Source organism: Oryzias melastigma, linkage group LG10 (genome assembly GCF_002922805.2).
Source record: "Oryzias melastigma strain HK-1 linkage group LG10, ASM292280v2, whole genome shotgun sequence".
In the NCBI taxonomy this organism is placed as follows: domain Eukaryota; kingdom Metazoa; phylum Chordata; class Actinopteri; order Beloniformes; family Adrianichthyidae; genus Oryzias; species Oryzias melastigma.
This window is the reverse complement of record NC_050521.1, coordinates 25,637,399-25,651,611: the sequence shown is the minus strand read 5'-3', so window position 1 is coordinate 25,651,611 and position 14,213 is coordinate 25,637,399. Positions and strand designations below refer to the sequence as shown.

General features: G+C 38.9%; 1 long non-coding RNA gene across 2 annotated transcripts in view; it reads left to right on the top strand.

The window, feature by feature from the left end:
• The first annotated feature begins 11,524 nt into the window (after positions 1-11,524).
• The window catches only part of LOC118599261, a 49,626-nt gene continuing 46,937 nt past the window's right edge, over positions 11,525-14,213 (top strand). The window contains exon 1 of one of the 2 annotated variants that reach the window (XR_004948560.1): positions 11,525-11,949. This is a non-coding gene — a long non-coding RNA (uncharacterized LOC118599261). The remainder of the gene's footprint in view (positions 11,950-14,213) is intronic. The other variant, XR_004948561.1, reaches the window with a different exon arrangement.

Below are 14,213 nucleotides of genomic sequence, written 5' to 3'. Positions count from 1 at the left end.
CAGTGACCTTGTGGTAGAGTGTCCGCCCTATAAGGTTATGATTACAAATCCACAATCAAGTCATCTCAAATACCAAATGGCTGCGTCTGCAGCTCACCACTTCCACAGAAGATGAATCAGATGCAGAGAACAAATTTCACTCATTTAGGTGAGTGATATCTAATAGAGCTTTAAAAACAAACAGATTGTGAAAATTTTAAGTTTTTCTTTTTTTTTTTTGGGCCATTTTTTCTGCAAAAAGTAGGATAAGTGACCCATGAGTGACTCAAATTAAGCCATTTTTTAGCGGTTTTGTTGAGGTATTTTTACAAAAAAAAAAGTGGGAATCAAATACATTAGGAGGAAATTTTTAACATCAATTTTTTACACTTATTTTTTCCAGTGTCTCTCCACACACCAACCTAAATGCTGCATGATCTTCCTCTTCAGCGGCGGAGCTTCGTACAGCATCCAGTGAAAGAGTGGGAGAGCGCTCCCATGGAGGGGATTAGATCACTCATAATCAGTTATTAAGTGTTCTGATGGCTTCTAGCTGCAGGAAAACCAGTCTGTGTTGCTCAGTGTCTTGGAGGAACAAACTGCACTGGCTGACACCACCACTGTCAGCCAGAATGAACCGCGGATCAGGAATCTAATTATACATGGAGTGGCGCTAACAGCTCCATTTATTTTAGCCTGTTATACTTAAATGAAAAGTTTCAAACAACAACCTTAGAAACACGGAAGCCAAAGTCATTTATCAACTTTATCAGCAGCTTTGTACCCTTTTCATGCTTCTTTTTAAAGTTTGTGTTTTCTTAATCGCTGATTTATTTTAGCAGGACAGAAACAAATAAAGTAGAAACTCACAGTCTGCAGAATGACGGTAATTTGATTATAAAGTTGGACATGTTTTCAGCACAACAACTATTGGATACACACTTTAAGATGTTTATTGTGAAGAATAATTACCAAACTCCAGTCAAACATGGGAGCAGAGGGTTTGATGCCGCCTTTGAACCCCGCCTTCGCCCTTCAGTAGCCGAGTTAGGCTCCAGCACCCCGCGACCCCGAAAGGGAAAAAGCGGCCAAGAAAATGAATAAATAAATTCTTCAGGTGCATTTTGATTTATTTATTTATCCATTTTTCTCAGGCCATTCATCCATTTAATAGGACATTTTTTGGGGTTGTATAACAGAAACTCTTTTTTTATTTCCCAAAATCAAAGATCATACTGATGAAGAGAATGTGTATAAAACAGAGAAAAACTTTATTGATTCTATATTTTAATATGGAGTCGATAACTGTTTTTTTAAGAGCTTTTTGATAGAGATGCAGAAAAAAAGTCCCAACAAGCTGCTGTTTCTAGGACAAGATTGATTTTTATCTTTTTAAGCTTTAATAGCTTTTATGGACTTGTTTGCTGCAAAAACCAAATGTATTTGCCCACCAGATCCTTCAGTCATAAATAAAAAAAAAAATCTAGCTGCACTGTTTGTGTAAGAAAAACACTGAAAAAAAGGCATAATGTAAAACTAAAAGGGTGAGATTGAAGGTTTGAGTCCTTGGTACGTTGTACTTTTCAGGTTCTCATACTGATCGGCTGTTTGATGTCTCCTTCACATGGTATTTACCTGTCAATATTAAACTATTTATTAAAATCCAGGATTTTAATCAAGTCAAATTTTCCCAAAAGACAGTTAAAATAAACTGGGGACGTCAGTGAGTCAATACAAGTGTCAGAGGATGCTGACAAAACAGAAATATAAAAATTTGGATCTTTTCTGTAAACAAAACCTACTAATAAGAGAAGTTAGCGACATTTATAGGCTGCTATTTGTCATATTTGTTTAATGCTGAAAAACAAAGTGGATTGTTTGTCTTTTTTTAATTGTCCATAGATCAGATTTAAGGATAAAATGTCCATCTTTATGTGGCCTGAACATCAGGTCTACAAAAGCGGCTTTAGAGCCACTTTAAAAAGTAACTGGACTTTCTTTGATGAGACAAACTCAAAAGCATATTTTTTTTTTTATATTTTTTAACGGATGCAACTTAAGAGTCAGAGACATTTGTTGTAAAGCCCACTCTAAACGATTGACAGGAAAACTTCTTTAAGGTCGTGTCCATGGAAACAGCTACATTTGAAGTCTTTGGAGACAAAACATCTGTCAGAATAGAGATGTAGACGTCACTTCTGCCTCCAAGATCAACATCAAATATTTTTAAGTATTGGCCTGAACGAGCTTCGTCTCAGTCTAACACATTTGAGAACAACTGCTTTTAGATCACACCAGCCTTTACTTGCCAGCCGTCCTTGTTGCAGTCTTTATCCTTTTTTCATGTCTTCTGCTCAGATGAGCAGCGACCTCCAGAACAGCAGCATTTTAAAGAAGCCCTGCATGCATCTGCAGCCAGCTGGATGGAATGAGATCTCCTGGCTGCTGCCTCGGTTGTGATTTAGATTATTAAAGAGAACTTAGCCTCTGCTTTTGTCCACCTGGCAGGCTTCACAGAACAAATTACCTTCATTCTTGACTCATGCTGGCGCGTCAGCAGATGTTAACCAGCAGCTCAAGGATGCCCAGACATAAAATAAAGTGGGATTTAATCAGAGCTACATCTGCAGTTTGATTTGACCCACAATCAGCTGATTTAGAGCAGGAATTCAGAATCGGTGAAAGCCTTCGTCTGTTGATCGCCCCATTTTGTCCAGGGGTCTGAGGCATAGCATAAAGCTAAAATATGTAACAAAACAACAGAATTGACTCTATAAAAAAAAAAAAACTTTATTTACAAAAAAATAAAAATAAAACAATTCAATAACTCAAACGTGAAGAAAAAGACTTCAGGGTGAACCAAGGCCAAAATATACGAACCTCAACTAACTCAACCCAGGGAGCTTACCTGCAAAAAAAGGGACAAGAATGACAAACACTAACCTCCTTGGACTAACAGAAACAGGAGAAAAGATTTACTACAGAAAATGGCTGTTCACCCCTACAGCTTCACTGACTAAATTAACAAACTGCACCAAATAACAGAGTGGGACTAAACAGAATACCAAAGAAACTGACCCTTTCCTGACAAATGCTGCACGCACGTCATACTTGAGTGTCCATAAAACTGCACTGTTAAAGTCTAATTTCTTACGGTCAGGGTTCAGTCCAAGAAATTTGGGAAGGATCATAAAGATTTAAAAAAAATCTGTACGACACACCTGAGTGTCACCTATTCCCCTCTTATGTCTTGTGTTAGCGGTCATAACCGGTCGTCCGCACCATGCATATTTTCACTCAGCTAGTGGTCGACGATCTCAATACGTCTTCTAGGCCACCTGCATGTTCCGTACAGGTTTGACCATTTTTTTACCCTTCAGACAGCCTGTGTCCACCCGTAAGGGCTGTCATGACTAAGACTTAACTTTTATTTTAAGTTTTTTATTTCTGAATTACACTCATCTCCGAATTAACATGATATAATCTGTGTGGTGACTTTAACACACAAAAAAACAAATAGAAATTCAACATGAAACACATTTAAAAGAAATAGCAATAACCAAGAAGTAATTTAATAAACTGAATTGTGTCACTCCATGCTGCAGGTCAAATTTCATTGATAAGAATGCAATATAGAATAGATTACATCCTCTTCCCATTTCATTACTTACTTCTAATTACTTTATCCCTCCCTGTCATTATTTATGCACACTTTTGTGTGGCAGACGCAAACTAATTATTCCCTAATTATCCTCTGAAACAGACCATAAAACATGTTTTCCAGTATGGTTGAAAAGCAGCTGCACGACTGCACAGGGTGAAAAGACGTGTCGCCTGTTAAACTAAGAACACCCACCAGTTATTTATTTTTATCTTAGTCAGGACCAGATTATTCAATATTAGTACATTAGGTAGCCCATTGTTATCTGACTTTACAGTTTTATTAGTAATTAATGCAAATATTTACGTTTTACTCGTAAAATAGGCATCCTGATTCACAACTGTAAACATTTTGCTCGAGAAAATCAGAGTTTCAACATTATTTTAGGAGCATAGGAGCATGACTGTATTCAAAGCAGTGTTCGGCTAATTAGTTTTGTGCAGCTATGAGGATTTAAGCAGATTTTTTTGCAATATTTTGCTGGAAACTCTGTGCTTATTTAGCTCCAATCCATTAGTCAGAAAGTGTCAGGAAGTGGCGGAACCAAGCCAAACTCCCATTACTTTAGCCTAATCCTTTCTGTGTTTGGAACAAACACTTTGTCCTTTATTTACTTGAAGCTGGTCAAATTGAAGTCCTTTTATTTTTCTCAACATTCATCAGGACTGTATGTTGTGGATGAATCTGGAATTGGAACAGAACAGTCAGTGCTGAGAAAAATAAAAATAAAAAAAATGTCTGTAGCATTCATATTATATTTTCTATAAGTATTCGACCATATGCAGTGCGTTTATTTTAAAAATCACTTTTAGTAGCCACTGCAAACCGTCAGACCCTGAAGCATCAAACCGCATTACTAACAAAAGCAAATCCCACCATGAGTGACCTGAGAGAGGAGCTAAAGCCACAAGGGTGTCACTTTTAATACACGGTTGTAAAAACCTCCAACCATCACATAGACGCCCTTCAGTTCCAAAACTGATCTTAACCGTTTAAAAAATGAATGAGCTGATTTGATGTACAGGATTTTGCTTCTCAGGTTTGATCCCCATCAAGAGACCTGCTGTTTGTCCCTCCCTGCTTCCCATCCACACTGTGACACATCCAGTACACCCACCTCAAGACCCCCACATACAGCCGCTACACAATGTTGTTATATCATGTACAGACGGCGTTTCTCCAGCAGCCTAATCAGTCGGGCTCTGTCGCTCTGCAAGTTGCCTGTCACCTCTGTGTGTGTTTCCTTTACATTCAAGAGGGAAAGTGTGTGTTTGTGCTGATGCTCCCAGTCCCTGATGGTTATCTCTGACATTCTGTGGAGAACAGCAGCAGCTGTATGGACAGAGCTGATAGAAAATGAGAAGATACAGAGTATCGCCTTTCTGAGGAGACTGATATTTGTGGAGATCCCTGTGGGTTTCTCTGGGCTGGAGAACCACAGCGGTGGCTTCAATGTGAAGGGCTCTGAAAGTACAGATCACTTCATGGTGAGAAGGGAAGGAGGCACAAAAGGGGAAAGAACAGACTGAGGAGCTTAGAGAGGAAGGGCGAAGCAGGGTAATGAGCGAGGACAGAAGTCTACAGAGATGCAGGAGCTGGACCGGACGGACCTGCAGAAACCCGGTGGAGACAGCCCTTCTGTTAAAGACCCAATCCAAGAAAAAATATGCTTTTAAAAATACATTTTTCTAGTGGAGGACATGCATAAGGACGAAGGGAAACCAACCTCGAGTGGTCATTTGAAGTATTGCAACATTTGGTACTTCCGAGTTTGATTGACGTTTAAATTTAGTAGGCGGGGTTTGATTGGTCCAGATGAGCTGTTACACCAACAAATTATGGACAGAATTCAGTCAACTCTAATTAGTTGTCTGATTGACAACAGCTGTGACAAAGAGGTTTTGGGTTATCTTTAAAGATCCACTCTGATGAAAACGTTTTGGTGATTTTAACATGTTCGTTTCTCATGATGGACGACATATTAAGAACATAGTTTACAAGAGTGCGATCATGGCAAGTTTTCAAGTTCGGTCATGGGCTCTATGAACAATTGCGACAAAGCTTGTCTTAAACCAATCAGGGATTTGATAGTGAAGTGAGGGTGGCGTCCTTTTGATAGCATGGAGGTGCAAACCACTCCAAAATTGCCATCATTACTTTGCCTTGGTGTACTGAGACTATCAACTGATGGCGAACAAGTGCCAGAACCCCCCTCCCTGTCACTTCCTGCTTGACCAGTGCTGGTCCGGTGTGAACATCATGTACCGGCTGGATGTGTGTTCATGAAACTCTGTTTATCACAGGCTGAATACAACTTCATGGTGTCATATTTTGACTTGGATGGAAAAACAGCAACTAAACTGTTTTTGAGTTGGTTCTAAACAGTCAGTCTGCGTCTTGGCTTTACAAAATCAACTTTGATCGTTTTGACCAAAAATATTCTCATTCCCATATTGACGACTGGAGCCTCTGCGTCACTTTTTGACATTCTGGGTTCCCCGTTTTTTGTCAAGCTGCCTGTTCCTGTTCCAGCATTAGGGGTTTAGTCAGACGTGAACTGGTCCTTGAGGGTGGTACCACCATAACCTGGTGTGCAAAGCGGTACCACGGGCCCAGTTCCAGTACTATTTGGTATAGTCTTGTCCGTGTTAAGATTAGGGCTCCAGTGCTACGCGTCTCAGTTTGCGGCTTGGGACCCTGATTTAATTGGAAGAGCCACCACATCAAAAAAATGAAGAGTTGGGGACATCCAAAACGTAAGTTTTGACAGGTGTGGTCCTTCAGCATGAGTCAATACATGACACGTTGGGAATGAGAATCTGTTTGATCTGATCTCTTTCATAGAACTTTATTTTGTTGAAAGAAAAAGAAAAGTTGGATGGAAATACTTTGCATTTCCTAAAAAAAAATAATTGAATAAATAAATACATGGTTGAAATTAAAGTATATAGGTGATTTTTTTTATTCAAAGTCAGAAAAAGATAGATTTTTGTATTCATTTGGGAGTAACTGACTGAGTAACAAACGGATATCTAAAACAGGAAAATGTTTTTCACTTTATCATTATTTTGCCATGACAAACGAGAAACTTGGTTCACTTGACTGTGAACTGAACTTTTTGTATTGTAAGGTGGGGGTGGGTGAATGGGTGGGGGCTTGCGGGCATGCATAAATGTATTACCCCAGATGCTTCCCGTTCATTTCCATAACGACTAACGTGATCTAATAACGGTACTCCAAAGAGGGGGGTGTCATTTTCCAACAGGACAGGTGCAGCCTGTCACTTGTAATCTGGCAAACATGATGAGCAATAATAATGAATACGACTGCGTTTCACTTCACTCTGCCGGATCACGTCACCAGTCCTGCACAAGAGCAAAACAAACAGGCATGTCAATAACATGATGGATTATGCATTTTATTAGCTGATGGCATTTCTGTATCTCAAAACCAACTCCACAGTAGGGAACATGAAAATATATTAAAATAAATTTAAAACTTACTGTGAAACAGACTTATGTTTTGTAGTCACTGAGTTTGACGAATAAAAACAACTTTTACAAATTAAATACGTTCTAAGAACCCTCAGTCTGTCATTTGTTTATGTTTCTAATCTTTGGGAATCAAGATCAAGAATCATAGTCACTAAGAAAGTTATCCAAGCAAATCATCAGCAAGAATTATTATAATATATTGAAGAACTTTCACATTTTGTTACTGTAAAGACTACATTTATAGATTAGACATGAATGAAGAAAACACCAGAATGCTGCTATGTTTGTATATGAAGGGGGGGGGGGGAGATCTAGTATTTTTTAAAAAGAAAATGGCTAAACTTGTATTTGAAAAGAGTATTGATTTGAAAAGTTACCCCAAATTCTGATATTTTTATTACATAAAAAAATGGGAAAAATGTATCTGAAGTGACAAATATGCACAATAAATTGTACAAACCATGCACTACTTATCACTAAAGTAAACAGCCTGCAGACCCAGTCCGCACCTAAAAACTGTCATACGAATCACAACAAACATCTTAAATGGAATTAAATGAATCCAGACTATGAGGTGCTGCACTTTAGTTTGTAGTCATTTCTTAAAAGAAATGCACAGACCAAATTGAAAGCGTGTTAAGACATCACATTGTATTTTACTAAGTTGATCAAATATTTGTTGACCTCTTGCAAAAAAATAGCAGAAGGAGCAAAAGGCAAGTGACATTAAATGGATGAATACAATAGTAATGAATCATTGAAACAAAAAAGCTAAAGAAAAAATAAAAAGTTTAGGGAACACATGAGTCACATGGAGAAAGTACATTAGTCAGACTGCAAAGGGAAATCTGAGAAGAAGACACTCAAACAGGAAGAAAAACAGACGACACAACAGGAGAAGTTCCAGAAAAAAAATGAGGCAAAAACAAGAAAACGTTCTCCTAAAACACCAACTAATCTAATGGACAGACTTGATTCTGTTCTCATCCCTGTAGGGGCAGTAAAGACCCACCTAGAGGAAAATTGAGCATTTTTCTGAAGACATTGATAAAGAAAATAAACTTAAAATTGCATATCTGAGTAATTCTGTATTCAAATTGATGTGAATCAGGAGCAGCTGGAAAAATAATATTTTAAAAAGCTTGTAGTTATGTAGTAACTACAATTGGTGGGCTTCGAGCTCCCTCCCTCCACTTGCAGACAAACAGATCCACGTTCAGTTTTGGTTTTATTTTCACCTCTTCATCTGTTTTCCTCATAGTTAGCATCTGACTCCAACCTGTATGACTGGATAGCTCCATTATCTCTCACCCTTTTCTTGCACCGATGATGTTCGGTTAAAGGTGTGAGGGGCTGTATAAGCTAGGGGGAGAGCACGAGAAGAGTGAGCTCTCAGTTATGGGTGATGGGAGGGGGAGGCGGGGTTGTTCCCCAGAGGCAAATTTCTAATGAACTCCTGCCGCTCTACAGAGTTTATATTCTAGAAATAACTTTTTCCTATTTTGACAAAAAAAAATTGCATAATCCTAATCAAACAAACCAGTGGGGAGGTTTATCAAAAAGATCAAAATATTATCAGAGTTGCTCTTTAAACCTGCACATCTTATTTTTAGAGACAAAAGCACTTTTTTTAAAGTGCCAGTGTGACGCAGCATTAGACAAAATCTAAAAAGTCTAAACTGTAGTGTGGAATAAGACGGCTTCGATGCGAGCCTGTCATTCACCGAACGGCGAGTTCAGCTGTTTCCTCAGAGTTGCTCAGTTTGGGGGCCGACACAGAAAAGCTATTTACTGATGGAGGGGTTGCCAAAGATTGAACAACAGAGCAAACTTAAAGTCTAACAAACAGAAAGTCTAGGATAAAATACTGGTCCTTCTACCTTCTGGATCCTAATGGTCTGAGACACTTTCACCAGCTCTTTACATCTCAACCATGTTTGACTCTACAAGTAACTCAAGACACTTTCTGTTATTGAAACCATATATGGTTCATTAATTAATATGTCCATCTGTGTTTCTGATCCGATGCGGTTTTAAAGTCCTGGCAGGACACGCTTGAGCTCAGTTATTTTAATGAGAATAAACGAAAATGCAGGAAAGAGAAAATGAGCAGTTAAATCTGTTTCAATGTTCAAATGTGCAGAAAATATCTTCAAATCTGATTGGGACTCAAAATTATAAACTGAAAAAAATTGTTTTGTTTTCAACCACATTTGCAATCTTCACATTTTAGTTTGCCTTGAAAGGCAGCTCATAGTTTTCCTCAGTAATTGCTTAAATGCAAAGACATCTCAGGACCCAAAATACAGGAGATTAAGCCTGAGGTGGAAAGATCTCATAATAAACTTCAACATGAACAAACTGTGAAACAAGGGAGAAATGAAAAGGGTAACAAGATGAATAACTTGAAAATCGGATCCTTAAATACACCGAGGATCATTAACCTCAATGAAGACAGCTGCGGGTATAATTGATGACCTGAACCTGGTGTGACCGACGGGGGGAATCTGAACACAGAACATCAGAGGAGGAAAAAAAACAAAACTGAGATGAAACAAAGAAAAAAAAAAAACAAAGGGCACAATATTCATAGTACCCCTCCATAAAAGGCCAGATCTCCTGCACAGTCGCCCTTTTATTTCATGCTTTTGTCACACTGTGAGACTTTTCATTAAGGTGTTCACCTCCTACCATCAAGGCTGGCCTTCTGCATTTTGGGTCCAAATCTTCAGATCCTGACAAACATAATAAAGGTGGTCAAAAAGTTTGTGGATTTTAGTAAACTCTTGAGACATTCGGGTAACAATTACACCCAAATATTAAAAAGAAAGTGATTATTTTCTCATAATTAGGATGGGATTTGGTTAAAATAGGTGGGCAATGCAGTAATCTGAATTTCCTTCAGTTTTTGTACTTGGTCATACATAAATATGTGCAAACAAGATAAAACTATTTGGACACTAATACACAAACTGTATCCCCATAAAAGACCATATATCACCTTTGGATTAACACATTCTTTATGAAATATAAGTTATTCTCCTCAGTTTTTCGACACCTCGATCTCTGAGGCTCTGCCTTTCACTGGTTCTGGGCATTGACATGAATATCAACAGACACCGTAACCCTTTGCTCTCGTGTTCTAAATAGGAAGTACCAGTGGTTGTCCAATAGAAATAGACAGAAATAGACATTTTATTTGTCAGAATAACCATTTTTTGCTCTAATGCTTCCTTCTTAACACATTCTTTATAATCCTATTTTTTAAAGATATTTCTTCTTTATTGCCAGTTATTCAAGTTATAAACTGACTAATCAGATGCTTCAGTATAAGCATGTGGTTCCCGCTGGCCCCGCCTCAAACATTTGATTGACAGATTATCCCGATCTGCTTTCAGTGGGGGAGGTGTAGACTTTGAACAAGCTGGAACAAGCTCACTCATGATTGGCGGCACTAGTTGCTCTAAAACGTGACTCCGACTAATCGCTGTCGAGGGGCGGCAATCTGTTGCAATATGGCGGTAGACGTATCAGGAGGTGACGGTGAAGGCTCTGGCCTGATTTAGCGAGGGCTGGAGGTAATGCATTTCCAATAGGGGACCTCAACATATGTTATGTCCAGTTCATATTAACGGTCTATAGTTGGGGGTGCCACCCATTTCATGACATCATTCTAGAGCCGGCCTTGGGTCTGTGTTTCACCCGCAAACCCAACCACACCGATTCACAGCGACGTAGAGGCCTGACCGCAAACGCAGGACGTGAGCGCCTGCAGTGGGATTTCATCTTGCACTTTTAAAGTTACGTAAAGACTGCAGGGCTCGCATCGGATCTGTAATGCTAGCCGTGTGAGCCTGGGGTTAGTTAGCCTGGGGGTGGTGCTGGCAGTGTAGACTCGTCCTGAAAGGGACTTTTCTCACTTTGTGACATCAGCTCGTGAGAACTTGCTCATTTTTCTGAGTTAAAAGGGGCTGGTGCTCAGAGTGCTGGTTTTAATAGGAATGCTTAGAAATGCATTCATTGATAAAAAAATACAACTTTGGGGTTATTAATAGTTAGGAATGAACATCATAACACATATTAAAGCTCAAAAAGTTAATCTTGCAGAGTATATGCCCTTAAAAAAAAAAAAAAAAAAAAAACACTGATTGTCCTTGGTAGTCATGAATCCAAGAGCTGTGTTCTTTACCACTGAAGTGCATGAATATATGTCAAAGCATATTTTTTTCTTTCCCCTGACAGGTTCAGGATAAATTAGTGGGTTTAAATCCATTTTGTCAGTGTTGTAAACCTATCACTTTTTAAGATATATAATGTTTTCCAAACTTTTTTCCAAACATCGACTTTTTTAAAAACATATTTCTTGTAGAAGTTACCATCTTCTTAGAATTTTATGAATCTAAAATAGACCCTTTCTAGGTCTCAATTTAATCTCAGAACAAACATCTGCTACTTTGAAGAACTTCAAACTTCCAGGTCATTTTGAGATACATTCATAATTTACTACAATAGATGTGTTATCTGTTTGAGATGTTAATCCTGGAAGAAAAAAAAAAAGTTCCTTAAAACCTAATGCAGTTACTATGGTGCCACGACCATGGTAACTGCTACCATGGTAACTGAGTTTGTGAAGCTAACCTGCTGACTGGCAGGTTTTCTTCAGCAAACTGCGGTTTTTCCCTGAGGCTTCCTCTCTGCTTTTCAGGCTGGAGCAGCTGTCTGACACACGGTTTCTTTCCTTCCCACCCCTACAGCGTATATCAACACTTGGGCAGGAGCCATCTCTGCAGACATTTCAGGCACTTTGAAATCCTGGTAAGTAGAGGGGAGAGTGTGGGATAACAGCTTTTCTTAGGGGACTTTGCATTTTCTTGAGCAAACACCGGTTTATTCTGGGTACCCCGTAGACCTTTGGCCTGAAAACTTTCACGATCAATAGTCGTTCCACAACTGAGCAGATCAACAAAGGTATGGAAGATAGGTGCTATGTCATTGTTTGTTTAAAAAATAACTCATATTTATGAAAGGAAAGAGACAATAAAATAACAAAAATTATGTTATCCAGAAATTTCTTGATGAACATCATTAGACTCTTCTTGAAAACAGCATAGAGATATGTTATTCTGTATGGAATTCTTTGCGGTGAGACCTTTTTGCGTATCGATTTAGGGGCAGCTAAACTCTCTTACCCACAAATTTCATCATAGTGAGCAAAAGCCAGCCATAAAAGTGTCTGAATCCCTGACAAAATGCGCCGTGGTCTAAGAGCTCAGCATCACATGTATACAGAATGGGCCGCTCATTCTCGCACAAGCTCAATAAAAGTTAAAACCCTATTTGGAAAGTGCTTGTCCTATTGATTATGCATCAGCATGGTAACATGGACTCTCTGGAGTCATGTACAGATTCAGTCAGGATGTAAGGCAGCGTCAGGATGAAGATAGAAGCAGGTCAAATTTTGGAGAACAGGATTGTCTGTCATTGCCAATGTTTTAGTGATTGGTTTGTCTGGGTTACTCAGCATCAGCATGTTTTCAGCACTTTTTTTTTTTTTCATTGAAGTCACTACAACAAAATACACTCCTGATTCATATTTCAATACTTGGATAGGAGGCTCAGAATTCGGCGAATTAACAGTTTAGGCTATTTAGGTCAACTAATGTTGTTGGAGATATTTTTTCGCACATGTTGGACCCCTTAGGACCCCCATTAAGTATGGTTATAACGCCAAAGCCTACCTAGGTATGGTTGTTGACCATGTCCATCCCTTTGTAACCACAGTGTACTATCTTCTTCTATCTTCTGAAGGCTACTTCAAGGAGGACAAGGCTCCATGTCATAAAGCTGGAATCATCTCAGACTGGTTTCTTGAACATGACAATGAGTTCTGAACTCAAATGGCCTCCACAGTCACCAGATATAAACCCAAAAGATCACCTTTGGGATGTGGTGGATCAGGAGATCGGCATCAACGATGTGAAACAGACAAATCTGCAGCCACTGAGTGATGCTATCATGTAAATATGAACCAAACTCTCTGAGGAATGTTTCCAGTACCTTGTTGAATCTATGCCATCAAGAAGGAAGGCAGTTCTGGAGGCAACCAGGTACTAGCAAGGTGTACCTACCAAAGTGGCCCCTTTGCTTGACCTTAGAAGGATGACATTGTTTGGGACTTCCTGTGGTGCTTACTGTCATCATCTCATGGTCATTTGACAATGTTTACATGTTCAGTCAGGAATCAAAGATTCCTTCTATCATTACTCCAGACAGAATGATGGAGTAGTTTCAACTCATTCAAATATCACAGGTCATGTCGAGTCATGTGTTTAAGTTGCTTGTCTTTAAACCCTGACATCTTTTACCCAAATTTCAGTTTCACATATGCCACTTCTCTCCTATGCTCAGTTATCAATCCATGTAGACACTGGTCATGTTCAAGACACTGTTCATGACTGCCCACCCACGCCTAAATCTCAACGTCTTAATCTGACCCTGGACATATTTGTCAAAACATCATCTCACTCTGGCCAGAAAGAGTAAAATACATATCCTGGAACTAATCTACTAAGCTATAAATTTCTTGTATTTAACATAAACTCTTTAGGTCTTGTGCTCTCTTATGGGGTCAAATGACTTCACCTTTACATTAAGGTGTTAGCCCTTTCATGACAAAGGCGGACAAGACTTCTTGTCTGTCATTGGACACCAAGATCAACAATCATTGAAAATAAGTCTTGAAAAACGGTCTTGTGGGGTCCAGATGACCCCACTTTTAATGTAAGCATGGCTGGGTGAGCAGAAGGGTTAACAGTAAAGCTGCTGATGGAATTTCATCTGCTTCTGATCCAACAGTATTTGAATCAAGTAATACATAGGAACCCCGTTTTAATCTTAAATTATTGTACACATGTCCTCCATTATGCGAGGAATGTTTCAAGAACATGTCAAAAACACAAAATGTATCATTGGAGTGGGACTTTAAAATCCTTAATATATATACCGTATTTTTCGGACTATAAGTCGCACCGGAGTATAAGTCGCAGGGGCCAAAAAATGCATAATGAAGAAGAAAAAAC